The sequence below is a fragment of the Schistocerca piceifrons genome, chromosome 6 (genome assembly GCF_021461385.2).
Source record: "Schistocerca piceifrons isolate TAMUIC-IGC-003096 chromosome 6, iqSchPice1.1, whole genome shotgun sequence".
NCBI classification, from domain to species: Eukaryota; Metazoa; Arthropoda; class Insecta; order Orthoptera; family Acrididae; genus Schistocerca; species Schistocerca piceifrons.
The window spans coordinates 191966255-191986034 of NC_060143.1; positions in this window are offsets into that span (position 1 = coordinate 191966255).

Here is a 19780-nt window from a genome sequence, read left to right on the forward strand (position 1 = left end):
GCAACTTCTCTGGCGCTGACATTAGGGTAATCGTCAACTGCACGAAGAATTGCCTCGTCCATCATAGGTGTCCTTGCCGTACTAGGTCTTGCCCAGTTGCGAGTCATAGGCTGGAATGTTCCGTGCTCCCTAAGACGCCGATCAATTGCTCCTAACGTCTTCCTGTCGGAACACCTTCGTTCTGGAAATCTGTCTCGATACAAACGTACCGCGCCACGGCTACTGCTCCGTGCTAATCCATACATCAAATGGGCATCTGCCAACTCCGCATTTGTAAACATTGCACTGAATGCAAAACCACGTTCGCGATGAACACTAACCTGTTGATGCTACGTACTGATGTGCTTGATGTTAGTACTGTAGACCAATGAGTCGCATGTCAATACAAGCACCTTCCTTCAATTGGACCAACTGGCGGTGAATCGAGGAAGTACAGTACATACCGACGAAACTAAAATGAGCTCTAACATGGATATTAAGCATTCCCGAACACATATCCACATAACATCTTTTCTCTATTTGTGTGTGAGGAATGTTTCCTGAAAGTTTGGCCGTACCTTTTTGTAACACCCTGTATGAAGGACAGAATTTGTTAGACTGAGAATCGAATACGGGACCTTTGCCGTTCTTGGAATGCGGAACTTAGCAGATGAGTTATTGATGGACGTACAGATGTGAGGACGGGTCGTGGGTCGTGTTTTGTTAGTTTTGTCGACATAGCACGTGCCCACGGAATTCAAAGTTCCCGAGTTCGAGACACGTTGCTGCAGACAATTTTAATTTGCCACTAAATTTCGGATATGTAGCAATTATAAACATAAAAGCTTGTTAACAAAAATGTAGCTTTGTGGTGATAATACTACTCTAAATTCTCTGCGAATCAAATTGAATTAACATTACATCCTATGCAGTTGCTAACAACACACACGTCAGATGTTCTGAGGTTAATTGTTGCAAGAAAAATATGAAGCCACGTATAATACATTCAGACTCATCACACGCTTTTCTGTATTAGTATCTCTACGTTTGCAGTTGCTCCAAATTTGTTAATTGTACCTTTCGTTTGCCAGTTAACGCCCGTAATATTAGACACATTTCTGTCTGTGGACATTGTAATTTTTTTTTAGTTATTGTCCTGCTATATGCCGTATTCGTAGACTTGGTGCGTCCCTGCAAGATCTTGTAAGAGACACACTGACACTTGAAAGATAGTAAATCTTTATCAAACATGTACAAAAAACCAAACTTTACGGATAGATAGTGACGGAAAATAACGTAAATACCAAGTTATAAATGGGCTAGAAGATCTGCTAATTGTTTCTGTATTTGTTTAAGCATATCATCAGAAAGGTATGAGGAACTTCAAAGGAAGGAAATCAGGAGTTAATGTAGAGGGAATTACTCCATTGTATCGCACTTAAAGATCATACTGTATTAAAGACAATTAGTTAAAACCGTATATAAAACACACTTTAAAATTTATCAGCAATTGTAAGAAAGGCTGAAGATGAATAAATAGCCAAAAGCCAAATCTATCATTAAAAACACGCCAGAAAAGTGGAGGTCGTCTGGCATCGTAGATGAGAGAGATTAATCAAACAGAGTTCGTGACATTAATAAAACTCCAAAATTATCAATAAATGAAAAGAACAACACAAAGTAGGGGAGAATTGTAACAGTGTCTGGTATAGCCTCTAGAAGATGACTGTAAGGAGCTTGTCACGTATTTGGTTACTTGTTCATTTCCATTTATTCCCGCAGCTTCATCTCGCTATTGGAACAAAGAAAGTATTTGTCTGATCCTCGAATCGGTCGTGGAATGGCTAGAAACCATCAAGTAAGCATGATGGTGGGGGGGGGGGAGCTAGTGGGGTTTTACGCATAGAACTCATAAATAAGCCCACAGATTAATCCATTGGCATTCCCTCTCATTAGGACTATAATTTCCTTAGAGTTTGCTACATTCAGTTTGCTGCCATCATCCTGCTGAGATCTCGTATGCTATTGACGAATGAGATGAATCCGAAGGCTCATAAAGAACATGAAAGTTGCAAGCCACCCTATACTGCAGAAAACTAAATGTTCACTAAACGCAGATCCTCATTAATGACGTCATGAAATGAATGATCTGTCCAATAAATCTGGTTAATTACATGATGTCAGAAATGGGAAAACACGTTACACTCCTCAGAGATGCGCTCTGGGAAGAATACTGATAACGTAAATAAGCCTAGACGTATTAGAATCTACTGTGACACTATTTTATGACCGCTAAGTTTCCGACAGTGTGACTTGTCTGAGTCATGTGTACTAAGAGAAGTGAAGTATACAATATAAAGTATAAAGTTTTCCTAGAATAATTGACCGTCCGCCAATTGCTACTCCTAAATATTGTCAAAACGAACGGTGTTTAATCCGTCCAGACTGATGTTTTAACGATTTGACGCACATATCTGTAACAGTAACGTCCAAATGTAATTTTCGGATGCGTTCTGATGCACCTTGTTTCCCTGTTTCTCAAAGACCACATGCCGCTGTCCCCAGCGTTTTAACTGATCGTAACATTGCGTATAGAACCTGCCTCCTGGTACTGCGAATTTAAGTGTATAGCCTTCTTCCCTCAGACCGTTAACATCTACATACATGTAATACAATATATAGACTCCGTATGAACACAGATTGTGTAAATGCTTGTTATATTTGCGTCAATGAGCTAAAATGACAATTTCAAAAATTTGTCTCTCCTGTGCATGAATCTCAATGTGCGAGCATAGAAAATATGGATAACATGCGATATAAGGAAACGCTAGTGGGTCTGCGATTTTCATACACCTTGGAGTTGCTAAATGCTCACCTTGTCCATGTCCACTTTACGATCATCATACACTTCTGTCAAATGCGCTTTCTTTGATTTGCCCCCAAAACGATGTGTCTTCTTCCTGCAGGGAAGACACAGACAGCATAAAATGCTGTATAGTACCTGCGAACACAAAAGAACGTTACAACACATGTGACTCAGAGTTTATACATTAAGTCAGCAAATATACGCCACCTCAAACTTTTAATGCAGAGGAGTCAGAAGTTGGTAATTTTTTGTTGAATTGACCCTTTCCTCAGTCTGTCGGAAAAAATAACCTACAACAGTAAAATATCACACGAAGACTGGTGGAAGCTCACGGTCTATTTCCCACTTTCCTCTATTCAAGTTGAACAATGAGTCCTTCTTGTCATATCTTGAGGCAGGCACACCAGCGGTGTTCAGGGCTTTCACGACCAATGACAGACGCTATCAAGACACACAAAACATCTGAACCATCATATTAACAACCGAGTTACCGTCCCCCACCAAACCACGGTTATACATGTGAGATTTAAGAAATGCTATTCTAGGCATTGTTAATTATCGAGGTTTTCAGGATCATTCAGTGGAGTGTTCATTCGTCCATAGACAATAGAGTCTGCCAAGAGATATCGTATCCAAATATAACCGCAACTTGTGTATTCGAAACGTTGTTCGCGGTAGACCTGCGTATCGGAAGAATCTTAAGAAAATTTAGCTCTTCCACGAAAGAAGTGACATATAAGACGCTTGTTCGCCGATTTTTGAGTATTGTTCATCTACCTGGGAGCCCTGTCAGGTAGGACTGATAGATTAGATAGAGAAGATCTAACGAAGAGCCGCACGTTTCATGACGAGATAGTTTAGCTGGCGAGATAGCGTTATGGAGATGCTAAACAAACCCCACTGGCAGAATTTACAAGAGAGTCGTTGTACATCAAGGAGAGATTTGCTATTGAAATTTCCGGACAGCACTTTTCAGGAGGAGTCGGACAAAGTATTACTTCCCCCCTAACACATCACGAATATTGAGAAATTATAGCCAATACAGGGGCTTCGCGACAATCATTCTTCCCAATGAGACAGGTTGGAGGGATCGGATAGTGGTACCGAAAGTACCTTCCGACACACACCGTTAGGTGGCTTGCGGAGTATGATGTAGACGTAGGGGTATATATGAACTGTAGAGCGTTCTTTTCTATCAGGTCGAGCAGACCAGAGTGGAAAGGCGGTGTCCCTGTCCTGCCGTGGAAAGAAGATACTTTTTCGGAAGCACAGATCACGCCTCTACTGTAAGACTGTAGATATCGGTAGCACATATGCAATTACGTTTTGTATCATTCAGCCTGTTATCGGCACATTGATCCCTGTAAAGCAATATAAACGAAGCCGATTGAAATACTTGAATAAATCTCTCAACTGTTACATGTCAAGTTGGGGAATTGCGTTCCAGAGGAAAACTTCCTATCTGAGCACAAAAAGACGAATACGCTCCTCTTTTAAGTGACTCTGACTGAAGTGTGATGTACCAGTTGCCTCATTATACTTTCCTCAGCACTTATAAATCTTTCCCAAATGTTTCGCTTGGGATCATAAAGGCAATCTTTTTAACATGCAACTCATCACTCATTGACAAAACATAATCTAACTGTAACTCGCTCACACCCACTAGCCCTTCGCTGTAGCCGCTCATACTCATTCACTCCCACTTACTCGTTATCACTGTCTGATGCAGCCCAGCTCGCTGACATTATCTCTTTGTGTTTCTCGGTCACTGTTTCTCAGTCACTGTCTCATGTCTCACAGCCACTTACTCCTTCGTTCTGCCCTACTACTACTGCTTACCCTCGCTGTAGTTGTTTACCACTTGCCACTTATTCCTACTACCATATTCACACCTTCCCAGAACTCTTCTGATGGCCATGAAGAAACCTTACCCGTGCTTTGCTACTTTATAAACTACATTATCTGCTCGCACCGTTTTACGCTTCTTTGTTCCACGTTAACAGCTCTGTGATATGGCGTAATACGGAATCCTCACACATGATTGCGCAGACTTGAATAGCTCATATGCACTATAAGATCTCTTTATCTTGAGAAGATAACCTGCACCACTGTAAGACAGTTGCTAAAACTAACAGGCTGCAAAAAGTAGAACTGGATAATTTATTGTGAAACGATGAATACAATTAAGTTGCCCGCTGTTTGGAATACTAGAAGAAAACTTTTAAATATTAATTGGAACCCGGACAAGATGTTAGATGTTGGTGTAGACAACGATGTTTTTCTTACGACTCTAGTGCCCCTATTCCACCACTAGTCATAGTATCTGACCATATCCTGTGATCACCGTTTCAGCTGAAACAGCTAAAGTGAGTGCTAAAGCCCTCGACGGACTCTTTCCTAGGAGTGGATCATAATAACTATCCTGCGCTGTGGAACATGCCAAATCGTGCGTTGACTACATTTCCACAAATTTTCAAAGGTATCTGTATTGGACTTTGCTTCTTCACTGAACAATACATATAATGCTTGCAACTCTTCGATCTAAAGCAATGCCGGAAGTACAACGTCTTCTTGAGCCAGACGAACGCTTGAAAGTTTTATTAAGACCCATTTGATCCTGGTGTTGACTGATCGTCCAGTCATTCCAGCACTCAATCAACCCCAGGATCACATAACATAACCGACATTGCAGTTGGAGAAATCGCGCATGGCAGAGCACGCGCTTCGTTACACCGACAACATAGTAAAATTGGCCGACAGTGATTTTCTGGCTGTAGAAAATAGCTATCACACCCGCTTGTTCAGAGAAGCTATAGTAATACACAGAGGCGAGACCAGGTTCAGCAAGAATGAACAAATCATCAAGGTAAACGGATCCTGGATTTCCGAGTTGCAGCGTATGACCTTTGCAGATAGCAAGAGGAGTAGCGCACCGCAAATGACCGCAGAGAAGCACTAGGTCGTTGGCGAACCAGTTACATATTGACTGCGGTCGCGAGCTCGGCTCCAATCCACCACCAGCAATGAAGGATGAAGCTACGACAATGTCAACCACTCGTAATGGCGAAACGTCAGAAAATCATCAGACAAACGTCGGCCGAAGAGTCCGAGAAAGAAGCCAGAAGGCAGCTTGTCAACAAGTGGCGATGAAAGTCTTCACAATTTTGAAGTGTGTATAGTTAATATTTTGACACTGTACTCTAATGTAGTAACCCTAACACGATGCTCCTTTTTGGATACACATAATAGAAGAACACACCACTTAACGAACAAATCTGTTTGTTAACTGTTATGTTTTCCTATGTTGACGCAATATAGAAATTGTAATTTGTAATGTATGATATCAAACGTCGGACGACCGCTGCTGCCGATATTATTGTTCTCATATTCTTAATTCCAACGATGCCTGTCGTATTCTGATGTCTCTTCCCCACAAAAGCGGCTCCGTTCGGGCCTTTACGTTATGCTCGTCAGCAGATGCTAACATTTCTATTTAATACTGCATGACGAATAAAGATCAGTTTATTTCCCTTATGTTCTGGCAACAAACTGACAGTAAGAGGCGTAAAATAGTTTCCTATCAGTTTTTCGAACATCAACAAAGGAAAGTGTCACCCCTTCAAAAAATAATGGGGAACACGATAGTCGTGGTGCTAGAAACTGATCCAGCGCACGTATCCTACCACACTTCTTCAGGGTACTAGATGTGACTGATCTCTCTATCCCAAAAACGACATGGTTCTTCGTTACAGGTTGACGACTCTGTGACATACTGAAATACGAAAGCCTCGCAAATTATTGCATAACGTCCACTAGCGCTTAAGGATACAGGGTAATTTTCCGGCTCAATATTATGTACAAGTCAACACCTACTTCTTTCAGGCACTATATTTAATGCATATGTTTTACAGATCTTTTGTCAATATCAGATAATGCAGAACACTTTCTAAACAAATTAAAAGTATTTTGAATATTTTTGAGACTGCTTTGGATTATTAAAAAGATTACAAAAAATTGATGCATTCTTTTTTCCAAAATGGTTCCTCATATTGAGGTACAATTTAAGCCAATGTTATAAATATGAAGGAGATCAAATTTTTACCAGATCCGCTTGACATGATGGCTGAGGTACTAGACCTATTTAACTCCACCTCTTATAGATATTACAACGATAAAAAATACCACATCTTACTTTTTAGTTTTTATAATTTTTTCCCAATAAAAATCTTATTTTTTCTATAATTTAGTTGATTATGCAATAAAGTTTAAGTCAACTACATAAGTATGGAGTATTGCAAGACATTTACTAAGTGAAACGGGGTCACTCAGATCCCTAACAATTACTTTCATTTCATTCGTAACAAGCTCAAGATGTGAATGCTGTTTGGTAACTAAAGCAAGAATCTGCTTCTTTAGGCTAAAGTCTGTGAACAGGGTGGTCATCTGTCGACAACTTATGGAAGTAGGTACCCCTTCAGCTTTTCTCATTGCCGTAACATCATTCAGAGGTGCAGTTCGTCTAATGGCCAGTCCATAATAACTCTGAAGAAGGTCTGTTTCCGTTTCTGTCAATCTGCCTCGGCCAGACAGAGATTTTCCATCAGATAGAAACTTTCCTTTCATTTCTCTTCGTAGCTTCCCCAATCTAGCACCCATCCTCTTTGGCACATGCCAACGTATTACCAACGTATCACCATAAACGTTGAATTCATTAATTTAAATGAAAACTTTAGAGTCCCCTTCGCCCAGGTACTTCGTATATGTAACGTTATAAACAAGCACCGACCTCTGAAACATTTTAGAGCTCCACCACACTCCATACTTCCACTGTAAGCATCATAATTCTTAGAACATTGACGTTCAATATGTCATTCAGTGTTACCATGGCAGGTGTGGTAGTACTTAGATAAGCACTCAACATCAACTACTTTTCCATTCTCCAGAGACGTAGCACTTACCAGACCATTCAATGAACGATGTCCTCGACGTTGCCATGTCCCATCGAGTGTAACCGCAATGTCCCTGGTTCCACTTTGAAATTTGGTGTATATATAGCTCATTTTTCATTTGAAATCCTATAATGAATATATATCGATGTTATCAGGAAAGACTATAGAATTTAATAAAGCCAATAAAAAATTTGGATTATTCCTTCCATTTGTAAGTACCCTGTATCCTTAAGCAATATGAAATCTACGTACCCTGAGAAGACAACCTGCTCTGCTAGAAGACAGATACTAAGACTAACGAACTGTAAGAAACACGTAAGTTCCCTAACGGCATAAATTATTGTAAAACAATAAATAGAGGTATTAAGATGTCTGATGTTTGGAGTACAAAAAGGACACTCAGAAATTATTTCTGAAACCCAGACCAGCGAGAACTTGTTAGATGCTGTGCTTGACAGCTGAAAACTTGGCGAGAAAATTTATTGACCTTGAGAGACAGCAGTCCAACTGTAACACGAATAAGACTTTCACTCGACAGAGAAGTGTGCGCTGAGATGAAACTTCCTTACAGATTAAAACTCGGGATTTTTTCTTTTTGCGGAAAATTGGTTTACCAACTGAGCTACCCAAGCACGACTCTCGATTCGCCCTCACAGCTTCAATTCTGTGAAGGTAGGAGACTAGGTACTGACCGAATTGAAGCGTTGAGGACGGGTCATGGGTCGTACTTGGGTAGCTCAGTTGGTAGAGTGTTTGCCCGTGAAAGGCAAAGGTCCCGAGTTCGAGTCTCGGTCCGGCACACAGTTTTAACCCGTCAGAAAGTTTCAGTTCAACTGTAGATTAATCTCTCTCCTACGAGAAATGAAAGAAACTCTTCCTCATGTAGGATCCACATTGGAAATGTGTCGTCTTTGCTCTGTATTGGTTTCTGCATTAGACTCGGTGTGTATCATCTACCTTTGGATTCAAACAGATATCTGTATGGATCGATTTGGAATTCCATTCCAAAATCATTTTGCAAAAGTCTAGATTCCTTATTGTATGAATAATTTATTTGCCACAATCAGTTCAAGTCTCTATGCTTACGTTAATCCTTACTGGACGACAGTGTTCATGGTTATATTGACGGCATGTGATTTCAGGAGATTTCAGCAATACGACTTGTATTTCTTGTCACGAAACTGAAATATTTCAAGCAATTTCGTCTGTGAACAATTTTTCAATTTTTACGGCAGTGGCGGGTGTGATTCGTGAGTCTCTCAAATATGTTCGTCCTCCGGTGCTCCACAACTTTCTGTGGAGTCTTACTACAAAAGCGTATACCAATGTATTCAACATTGAGTGTGGATCAGTAAAATAAATACAGAGGTCCTAAAAATTATGTTGCAAAATGAGCGAAGAGACGAAAATCGTCTTGCTGCGGGGCCGAGGTCATTTGGGATTAATTTAAAATGACAAGGCCTAAAATATTCCGAAGAAGGTCAGTATTTCTGGCCGTGTAACGAATGACATTTTTCCATCGTCAGAGTTCAGTTTATAGATGTGGGAACTGGCCAAGCAAGCATGGGCAGAGGATTGGTGCTTTTAGTGGACCATAGAGGTCTATACTACACTGCGATACCAGTACTAATTAGATGCTCCACCTGGTTTCGGAAATTTAAGAGTGCAAGAAGCTCATAATTGTAAAAACTATAGTTCTACTCCATTCAATGTACGTCGGATAAGTATCAAGTCTAGAACTTCCAGTGACGGTCACAAGATAGACGCAGGATATATAAGCAGCTTAGTGCTTTCCTACGACTGCAGCGGAACACAGCTAAAAATATACTGAAAAATCTTGAAGATATCCCGTCAAGTGCTCCTGTTTTAGTGTGTCATGAGATCCTCAAATATCCGTCTCCGTTCTAACGAAATATATACTCTGGATCGACGTTTTATTTATTTTTTTCTGAATCAGGTAAATAACGGAACTTGTTGTGCCTGATTCTAGGTGTATATTTTGCACCATGCGTTTTCTGTTCCTCATTTGTTTCCTTTTCTGTAATCTCCCAGTTAGTTTCAGCATCTAATTGAAAACAGCTGTTTATCAAAATTATAGCATGGTTTGGAGAAATAAAGGTGATTACAGGTTGTATGTGTGTATATGTCTTCCGCTACAGAATAAGAGAATGTTTACTAGCTGACAACAATAAAACGATATATTTTTTCGATGTACGAGAGTGCGATGTATATTAGCGGCTACAAAATTTTTATTCCGTTCTCAGTGTCGGTTGAGGTATTACATGTCACCTGTATTACTCGGTCGGCTTTTCCATTTCACTGATGCAAGTTGCAACACTCTGGCGCTAGAGTGCTCCGAATTTTAGCGTGTAACGTGATTGTGTCTCATGTAACTACGTCGTTGCGTGAGAAACATAATCTCAGGAAACGTCAAGTACCAATTCTAAGAATTCTTACGCTAAAACGAGCGCTGCGACTTCTGCAACAATCCGTCACCTTGTATTTTCTGTCATCGACCATCCTCAATAGAGTCCCGACTATTTCCCATCCCATTTCCAGCTCTTTTCAAAACTTGAAGACTATCTTCGAGTCCTCCACTTTGATACTGTTGGATCAGTGTAAGCAAAGGTGAGGTTTTACATCTGTAAAAGAAGCGAAACATTGTACAGTGAAGTTATCCACAAGCTGGTCTTGCGTTGGGAGAATTACGTTCGTCACTAGAGCGACTACGATGGGCAAGAAATAAGTAGGCAAGGAAAAATACACATATCGAACATTAATTGGATATGTTGTATTTAAAAATCTTTAATAGTTTCAGATAAAAATGTCAGAGGCATTACGTTTCATTGCGCCCTCGTAACACCAGCTATACAATCAACAACGACGTATACATCCACAGTGACAATACAGGTTATAAGACGTAGAAGAACGTGAGGAAGAAGAGGAGGAACGTGATGACAAAGGCGATACATACAGAATGAAGAAATGCCTCCGATTACCAAACCCTAAGCCAATACTAACAGTAAAAATGTTCCATGCCGTGCATCTTATCTATCTGAGGTAGTGAAAAAAACCCGGTATAGTTGGTTCCGATGTGCGTTGCCTTGATGTAAGGCTTTCAAGTTATGCAGTGCACTTAATATATTTGTTTCACAGAAAAAGAAACTTCTTTTTGCAATTGAATAAAAAATAGCTGAATGCGACATACACGCAGCGACTTCAGAAGGTAATTCACAAATATCGTCACCGCTAAGGTCACTACGCAACAAGAGCGGCCTGTTGTCAGAAGAGAGCACATATCCTGGATATCCTGCAGACACAACGCCGCAGCGGTACGGATAATAACTGTATCACAGTGGGAAATTGAAATTACGCGGTGGCTGGAAAGGTGTTCGGAAGTTGAGCTGCGCGATACAGCACGATTCGTGTGAGCAAAACGTCTAAATTGCGTACAGTTTGACAGTCATCTCTGGCGGCATGTGGACAAAATGAAACATCGCGTCCTGCCGTACTGAAATGACCAGCGCTGCACAGACGAGGCTGACGCTGATCAGTAAGGAATTTCATTGATACCGATATCGAGCACAGGCACCAATGTCGAAGCCATATCTGTGTCAGTTTGGCCTACCATGAAAATGTCTAACTTACTTTTGAGGGCTCCTAGCACGAAACATTTTCTCATTCTATTTTCAGGTATAGTACACTATGTGATCAAAAATATCTGGACATCCCCAAGTTTATAAGTTTTTATAATAGGTGAATTGTGCTGCCACCTACTGTCAGGCACTCCATAACAGCGATCTCAGTAGTCATTATACATAATGAGAAAGCAGAATGGGGCGCTCCGGGGAACTCCTGGCCTTTGAACGTGGTCAGGTGATTGGGTGTCACTTGTGTCATACGCCTGTACGCAAGATTTCCATACTCCTAAACATACCTAGGTCCAGTGTAAGTGGAAACCTGAAGGGACACGTGCTGCAAAAATGGTTCAAATGACTCTGGTAACTATGGGACTTAACATCTGAGGCCATCAGTCACATAGAACTTAGAACTACTTAAACCTAACTAACCTAAGGACATTACACACATCCATCCCCGAGGCAGGATTCGAACCTGCGACCGTAGGCGGGTGGTCAAAGACTTTCCATCGGAAATGCTGCAGTAGCATCTTCACTGCCACTGCATTGTGTGGCCAGAAGTGTCATGAAGAAGGAAATCGAATAACCGTTTAAGTTACGTGAGCTGCACGTAATCAGGCGAAATGTCTCGACAGACACTTGTACTTGGCCTGAGACAATATTTTGTAGGCATTTTTACTTGCTCTCTCTGCGCTCAAAACTGATAAGAGTGACACGTCGCGATCACCGGGCATAGCCGGTACATTGCCCCAGACATCCCGCAGATTTACACTGTTGGTTAGACTTCATGACATAACAGACCTTGATAAAGGAGTAGCCTTCGTATGAGAGAACTACCAGCAATTTTCTGAGAGTTACGCCACCGAAAGAGGAAGGAAACAGGTTTCGCAAATGCATCTACTTCCAGGTGCCCATATCAACCTTCTTCGTCAGCTACTAAGTATATTTTAAATGTGGATGAGTAGGAAGTGCAGGACATGATGGCGGAGAGGTCAACGCGCTGGAGTTTAATACGAGTCTATTTGTGCAGCTATCTGAGCTGAAATTTATTTACTTTCCTTAATTTGGTTGGTTGATTGGTTGATTCGGGGAAGGGGACCGAACTGCGAGATCATCGGTGCCATGAGATCACTGAAGGATAGGGAACTCAGTCTGCCGTGCCCTTATCAAAGGAACCATTCCGCCATTTGCCTGAAGCGATTTAGGGAAATAACGAGAAACCTAAACCGGGATGACCGGACGTGGGTTTGAACCGTCGTCTCTCCAAGTGCGAGTCCTGTGTGCTAACCACTACTTCACCTCACTCGCTATTTCCTTACGTCACTTCAGGCGGATACCAGAATAGTACACCTGAGAAGGATATGATCCATTAGGTGACATCATTGTCCAGTCCGGAAGTCACCGATATAAAAGTATTGATTTAGTTTCAGCTGTCTTGTGATTCACAGCATAAGCTAGAGTTCCAAAGCAGCTCTAGATCTCCTTTTAGTCTAGTGGAAAATTTTAGGATCCTTAATCGACCGGTTGCATCCTGTTATGAAAGTTTGCGTCTTTCTATATCGTACCTGGAACCCACCAAAATCATTCACTAATTGAAATGGAAATTTAGACAGAAAAAGATTACTAATGCCCCGTAAAATAAATGGAACACAGTAAACAGCCAGTTCCATCCGTCTTTTTTGAGTTTATGATGCCTCCCTAGGTGGCGACCGTATTCTGCGCTAAACAATGCTAATCTACATTAGTCACAAATTTGCGTAGATATTTCAACAATTCGAAAAAATAGCTGCCATCTCATTTTACTTTGAGTCGTTGCGTTGCCAATGTACTCTGGAGCACTAAATGCAGCTGTAGCAAAATGATGAAATACAGTGGCGTTTATTATGTCCATAGATATTTTAATATATTTGCACAACAGACTTAGGCACATTTAACTAATTTTGTTACTTATAGACCTTACTGGTGACTGATATATCGTTTTGTCCGAGTAAAACACCGAAGATCGAGGTTTAAGGAACATGCAAATAAAATTTAGAAATCTAAATTGTCGTCTTATTCATAGTACTTAGCTATAAAATGCTGTGAAGGGAATGCTGAGTTTACGTACTGCAGACGCGACATAGTACCGACGTGCATTTTACTTGAAATTGACTTTCTAGCGGTTTATAAGCATATTTATCTTATTTTACTGAGCATGTCAACCAGTGTAAAATATTTCGAAACACTTCAGGTAAATGGCAATGTTATTACTAAGTGTGTGATGGAATTCAGTATGAACGTAGTTACTGCGCAACGTTTAAGTTTTGTCTTCCACTATATATGCTTCTAAGCATCTATTTGAATAACACATTCTACAAAGAACTTATCTGTGATGGTGCTATGTCGGAGAATTGTGGATGAATCATTTAAAAGAATCATTTCCTTTGGATATAGATTCGTATTTTTGGGAGGAACATGAACACACCAGACACAGAGCCATAGGAGTTAAAATTTATTCGTTTGTATTGCCGTTTACTGCATCCACACTGTGGATTGATGAAATTTGTTTCACGTGAATTAGTGCAAATAATATACGTTGCTGACATCGGCAGTTCGGTGAATACCAAAATACCCATTCTGAGCCTGCCTTAAGTCTCAATCCTTTGGAGACGTATGAGGTCATCGCAAATTCTCTTAAGGTATCGAAATTTTGTATTCGGTCGTTCGGTTAACCATACTGATATCGAAATGGTATTTCGTAAAGAGAAAATCCTAATATTGAATTTGATTTTTAGAAAATGTTTCACCGAAAAAGATTGTAATATGATTCCTCCTTTCAGTTGTTGCACAAGCACCTAAGTGGTAGATTAAAGATAAGTTATTACGAAATAGAAAATCAAGTATGCCTGTATTGCCACGAAAATCTGTTGGAGAATTGTGGAACATATTTTATATTCACACATAACAAAGCATCTGCAGAAAGAAAATACACAGATCTTAAAGAGTTTTGTGGTTAACGTCGGAAGTTCCTTGTGGTCACATGAAGGTGACTCTTTAGTCTACAGGAAGGTTGCAGTGCCAAAAGTCTGTAAGCGAAATGGGGAACTTTCCTGCGGAGAATCGATTAGTAAGACAAGAATCGTTCAATTGCGTCACTGGATATAAATTAACGGAAACTGAAACAACAATAAAACACCTGGGACTAACAATCCGAAGCGAAACTAACTGTAGGAAAATCAGATGCCAAGGTGAGATTCACTAGAAAGGCCTGAGACAGTGTAAGTCATCCACAAACTTGATGCTTTCCAAAGTCTTGTTGGACGAATTTTTCAGTGCTACTGATTAGTCTGGGCTCTTTACCAGATTGAAATAATACAGGTGTTGGAGGAGGTCCATGGAGATCCACAGGTGTCACGGGACTGTTTAGTAGGCGCGAAAGCTGTATGGAAATTCTCAACTCAAGTAGCAGTCGCTAGAAGCGTTGTTGTGCACGATGGAGAATCTATCGTTAAAAATCCGAGAGTAGGTTCCCGAGAGGATCAGGCAGCATATTATTTCTTCTCCTACAGCCATCGCGAACTGACAATAACGTGAAACTCAGACTAATCAGAGCCCTTACGGTAGCGTCTTATTACGCGAACTTCTCAAGCACCTCTCGCTAATACAACAATAAAAGTGGGAAGGCAGAAGCACTCTCCGCCACACGCCGTAAGGTGCGGAGTATAGATTGCTATGTACAGTGATAGGCGATTCACATTGGAGACAGCGACCCACATGGCAGGCACTCAGGAATCATCTGTTAACAACGTACGAAATTTTTTTAATGGATCTCGGATTCAAGCTCTGTATTATTTTGATTATGACGTATGAGATCACAGCATTCAAGAGTATCGGCTTTTATAGTTGATTTATACTGTAGGGGGTTCCTGCGTTGACGTTGATGATGGCTGAGTAAAAATGATTATTGATCACTTACCTCCACTGGCTTCATGGCTTTCTAACTCTGATATCTGCCTGTCTTCAACAGCTAACCTTCTTTCGACGGTGTCTTAAGCTCCTCTTACTGAAGATGTGCAGCACTTCTCAGTTCTCACCAAATTCGCTTTCTACAAACTCCGATTCACACGCGAACAACTTCAGTACACCAGGCAGACAAATGCTAGGCAACGCACGCAGCACGTCCATCGGTGTTTCATTGTTATGAGCGTCGCCTCGGAACAATGCAAAGGAGTTACTAAAGCTTGTGACAGAGAAAATACTGTTTTTATGATTATTCGCGATCTTTCTTTTTAATAGTCATGGTTATCCATTGCACAAATCAAACGATAAGAAAATAACATTAACGATTTCTATGTTCATCATCGAAAGTATTGAATGTCATTTGTAATTCATACAAAAGAGCAAAATAAATGCTTGTTAGAGACCTTCAGCAATTCCCACATGTTTTGCAGTTTCTTTGACTAGAAACGTTCGTCGGTTTATTTTATCGTGATCAGATCGAAACGTATGCATATTGTGATATTGTGGTAACAATGAGACAAAATATGATTACTGGAAGCATTTACCGTGAAATTTGTAAATGTACCCACCAAAGCAGAGAGACATTCTATAGTGCGTTGCAATGTGTGGAATTTTTTTTCGGGTTTTGGAAAAAACAACAGACACTGAATTGGGCGAGCGTCAAGAAAGACTGATTTTGAGGCGTAAATGTCATGTTAAGAAGAGTGAACGATATTACGAAGGAGTACTGCATGCAGTTGTTTCTCTACTTGACTGGCTGACATGGTTTGGGCTTGTGAAGTACTAAATAGCAGGAGCTCTGTGTAAAATACCATTCTCAGAAAGTACAATATACCGATATGACTGAAGGCCCTAAATGCGAAACGTGTGCTAATAGAGAAATGCTACAGATGGGTTGTTTATGTATTCGTTTCTAGAAGAGTGCAGTGCGTGAAAGATACGAAATATTTTCCGTGCCACCAATGAGAACCTACAATAGATAATCGTTCAGCAAGTATGGTCGACTGTAGAGAGGAAAAATAGTGCTTGTGTGTACGGTACCTCAAATCTGTAGGCACATCTTACCATCAGCTTCTATCCTGTAGCTAACCACTCTGTCGGAGCTAACCAACAAAGGTGTATAGCCACACAGGATAATGCCTTCCCCTCTCAGGTCCTGATCACGACCGGTCCTATATTGTGATACCAACGTCAACGAAAAGCACATCTTTTTTGCTCATACAATAATCGTCTGCCAGAGAGGCAATAAAACCCTGAACGAAATAGCAACAGTTGGCCAAAGAAGTTTTTAGCTTTCACCAGACCGGTAAGAACATACCGAATTGTAATTTTAATCGTTAGTGAGGATTACACGTCAAACGTTTGGGCTCATGGAGCCAGACCGCTTAGGACAACAAAGACTCTATGGCCAGCACAGTTATGGGTACGTACTGCTGCACCTTACACCCGCTTGTAGATAAGCACCGGCTGCGGTGCTGCTAATGATACTAATCTTTCTACTTCTTGACCTACCGTAAGAAAGAAATGTTCACAATATTGGCCCAAAAAGGGCGAAGGTGGTAAGGTAAAAAAGATACAGGGCATAAGAGCATTACCGTGTAAGGGAGTAAGAGCATGCATTGGTATCTAATGACAAGAAATCTTGGAAAGGGCAGGAAAACTTACAGATCCCTTCCTAACATGAAATGAAGGACAAGAGTGTTGTACTTCCTTCCGAGCAAAGGACCTATATACTACCTGTAGGGACATGGTCCATAGATAGGTATTTATTGAAACTACGACAACGCTCCACATACTCATACAGATATTAATGTGGAGCAATCAGCAGCCGGATAGCATCGTCTAAGAATGTACCATCAAACTGAATACCGCTAATAGCTGAAGCATCGTCATTGGTAATACAACAGCCTCTAACATAATAATGAAACTGTGGCATCGGCTGAGCTCGACTGAAGATGAAATATCAGTTTATGAACTTCAAACGCACATGGCAGGGAGTCTACGAAGAAGAGACCACACTTCATGAAAATGAGAGGCAGCATTGCATAAAAACGACATACGACAACCTTCCAGAAGCAGTGAGGAGATGAGCCTAGAGGAGGACCAGGAAGGATTTCCTGAGACCCTAACAGCTACCTTCCAGTTTCCACACATTTGGTGGAACAGCAGCACAGTCCCTATGAATGCTGAGTGTACCTCTGTGTGCTATTTAATAACTACCCACACAAATAAGATATCTAACTTGGTTCTGATATCAAGTGTGTAGTACCGTAGTCTGCAAACATAAATTACCAACTCTGTGGTCCATCAATGTGGCACAGTGTAATAGCAAGCAAAATATACCTTCTAAACGCCGGATGGATATATATCTGTGTGCCAGATGGCAATATGGTAGTGCGTAGTCTCATTTACTCTTTTTTTAATTCTTTCTTTTTATGCATATATTTATTGTTGATTTATTTCCCCTTAAACAATATAACGCTTAGTTATATTAATACATTTGTAATTATGTTAGTATAATATGTGCTTCATTCATGGCAGTTCATGTGCTACGTATGGTCTGATCTTATACCTAGGTAACACACTAACAGAATATATCAAATAATTAAATTAATCTCTCGCCATTATGAATCTACAGTATTAAAGGAAGTTTACAAAGGGACGCTTATGCAACGATTAGATTTCTGCAAAATGAACGGAGATTCACTTGTGGAGAACACTATCTTCGTCGTCTACGTGACTTCTCTTCGCAAAAGCTTGTCTCTGTCACTCCATGGAAACGTTACCCATTGAGGTGATACACGGCTGTAGTGAACAAGCACCCAGTCAGTCCTGTGGACCTACTTGGCATTCGTTGTGGCATTAAGAATAGATATTGCTCCTGTTTTGGAGATCAATCTTTTCATATTCCTTGTGTCTCAAGTGACACTTAGTGGTACCTTGAACTTTGCTGAAGTTGATGTCTCAGTCTCAATCACTTTAGTGTAGCTTGGGAGGAGTCTGAGATATCGAGGCGAGCTGGGTTGAGATATCCATGACATTTCTTGTACATTATACAGATTCTCGTTAATTCGAGGGACGTGCATATTCGAAGCCTGGAGTTCTCCTTCGTAGCGCTGTTGCCACAGTTGCGATTTGTGCCAAAATCTTGACTGCCAGTCAAAACGACGGCTCAACTTTCCTCGTTCCATCTGGAACCATGCGACCGCTATGGTCGCAGGATCGAATTCTGCCTCGGCCATGGATGTGTGTGATGTCCTTAGGTTAGTTAGGTTTAACTAGTTCTAAGTTCTAGGGGACTGATGACCTCAGAAGTTATGTCCCATAGTGGTCAGAGCCATTTCTACCTTCTTCCATTTCTAAAACTTTCCAGCTAGCTAGTCGACATGAGTGTATGAGGTGATTGCTAACACAGACTGCCACAGCTTTGGATAAAGAAATCCAGGTGCAAAACCTGTTGCTGTTGCAAACATCGGAAGTAAAGAGCTCGAGCAAATAACTGAAACATCTCATTAGACATAAGTAGCCCACAGACCTGGGACAGTTTCCAACCGAAATAAAACTTAAACCAACGACACTAATCGTTCTAATCTTAACAGGACTCGTGGCACTGCAATTCGCATGTGTCTACTCCACTGAAAATGGGTTTCAACCTATAGAAACGAAAAGCATTTTTCACCAGCGTAGTTTTTATGAGGAAATTTTATACAGAGGTCAGGACAGTACGAAAAAGGTAACAGGCAATCACTACAGGCTGGTTGCTACTAGGTGATAAGAAGCGTTGAAATATCAATCAATATAAGTCGCCAAGACAGTACATCAAGATTTGTCTTTCTTCATGCGGAGGCACCGACAGAAGCGAAGGTAGCGTAAGATGTACTGTAGATGGTTCCAGGAACGCTGATAAGGCATCGTGGAAGGTGGAACTCGTGGAATTAAGAGTTAGCAGTCTGGAACACCTGCAGCGATGGCGTGCCTCGTAACAAAGGAAGTAATAGCCGAATTGAGTTATCTTGTTTTCAAGTCTGTTCGATTATCCCTTTTCCTGGATAGTTTTCTTTTATATTCTTTGCATATATCGACACGAAAAGGCAAGTCGGTGTTTCATAAAGAGCGTCAGCGATTCCAGCCTTTCCTTGGGGCGATGGTTATCACACACTTCGTTTCGGAGTCAAAACGACAGTTCGCATTTCAGTGATAAACAGGTCGACGTTCTTCATAACCTTTGGCACTACTTACGACGCCTGGAGGATTAAGTCCTTCTCTAAGGATACTGTGGACCTGCAGTCCCATAGAACGTGATCACAAGAGTGCAAGTTCTGCAAGGTTCGCAGGAGAGCTTCTGTCAA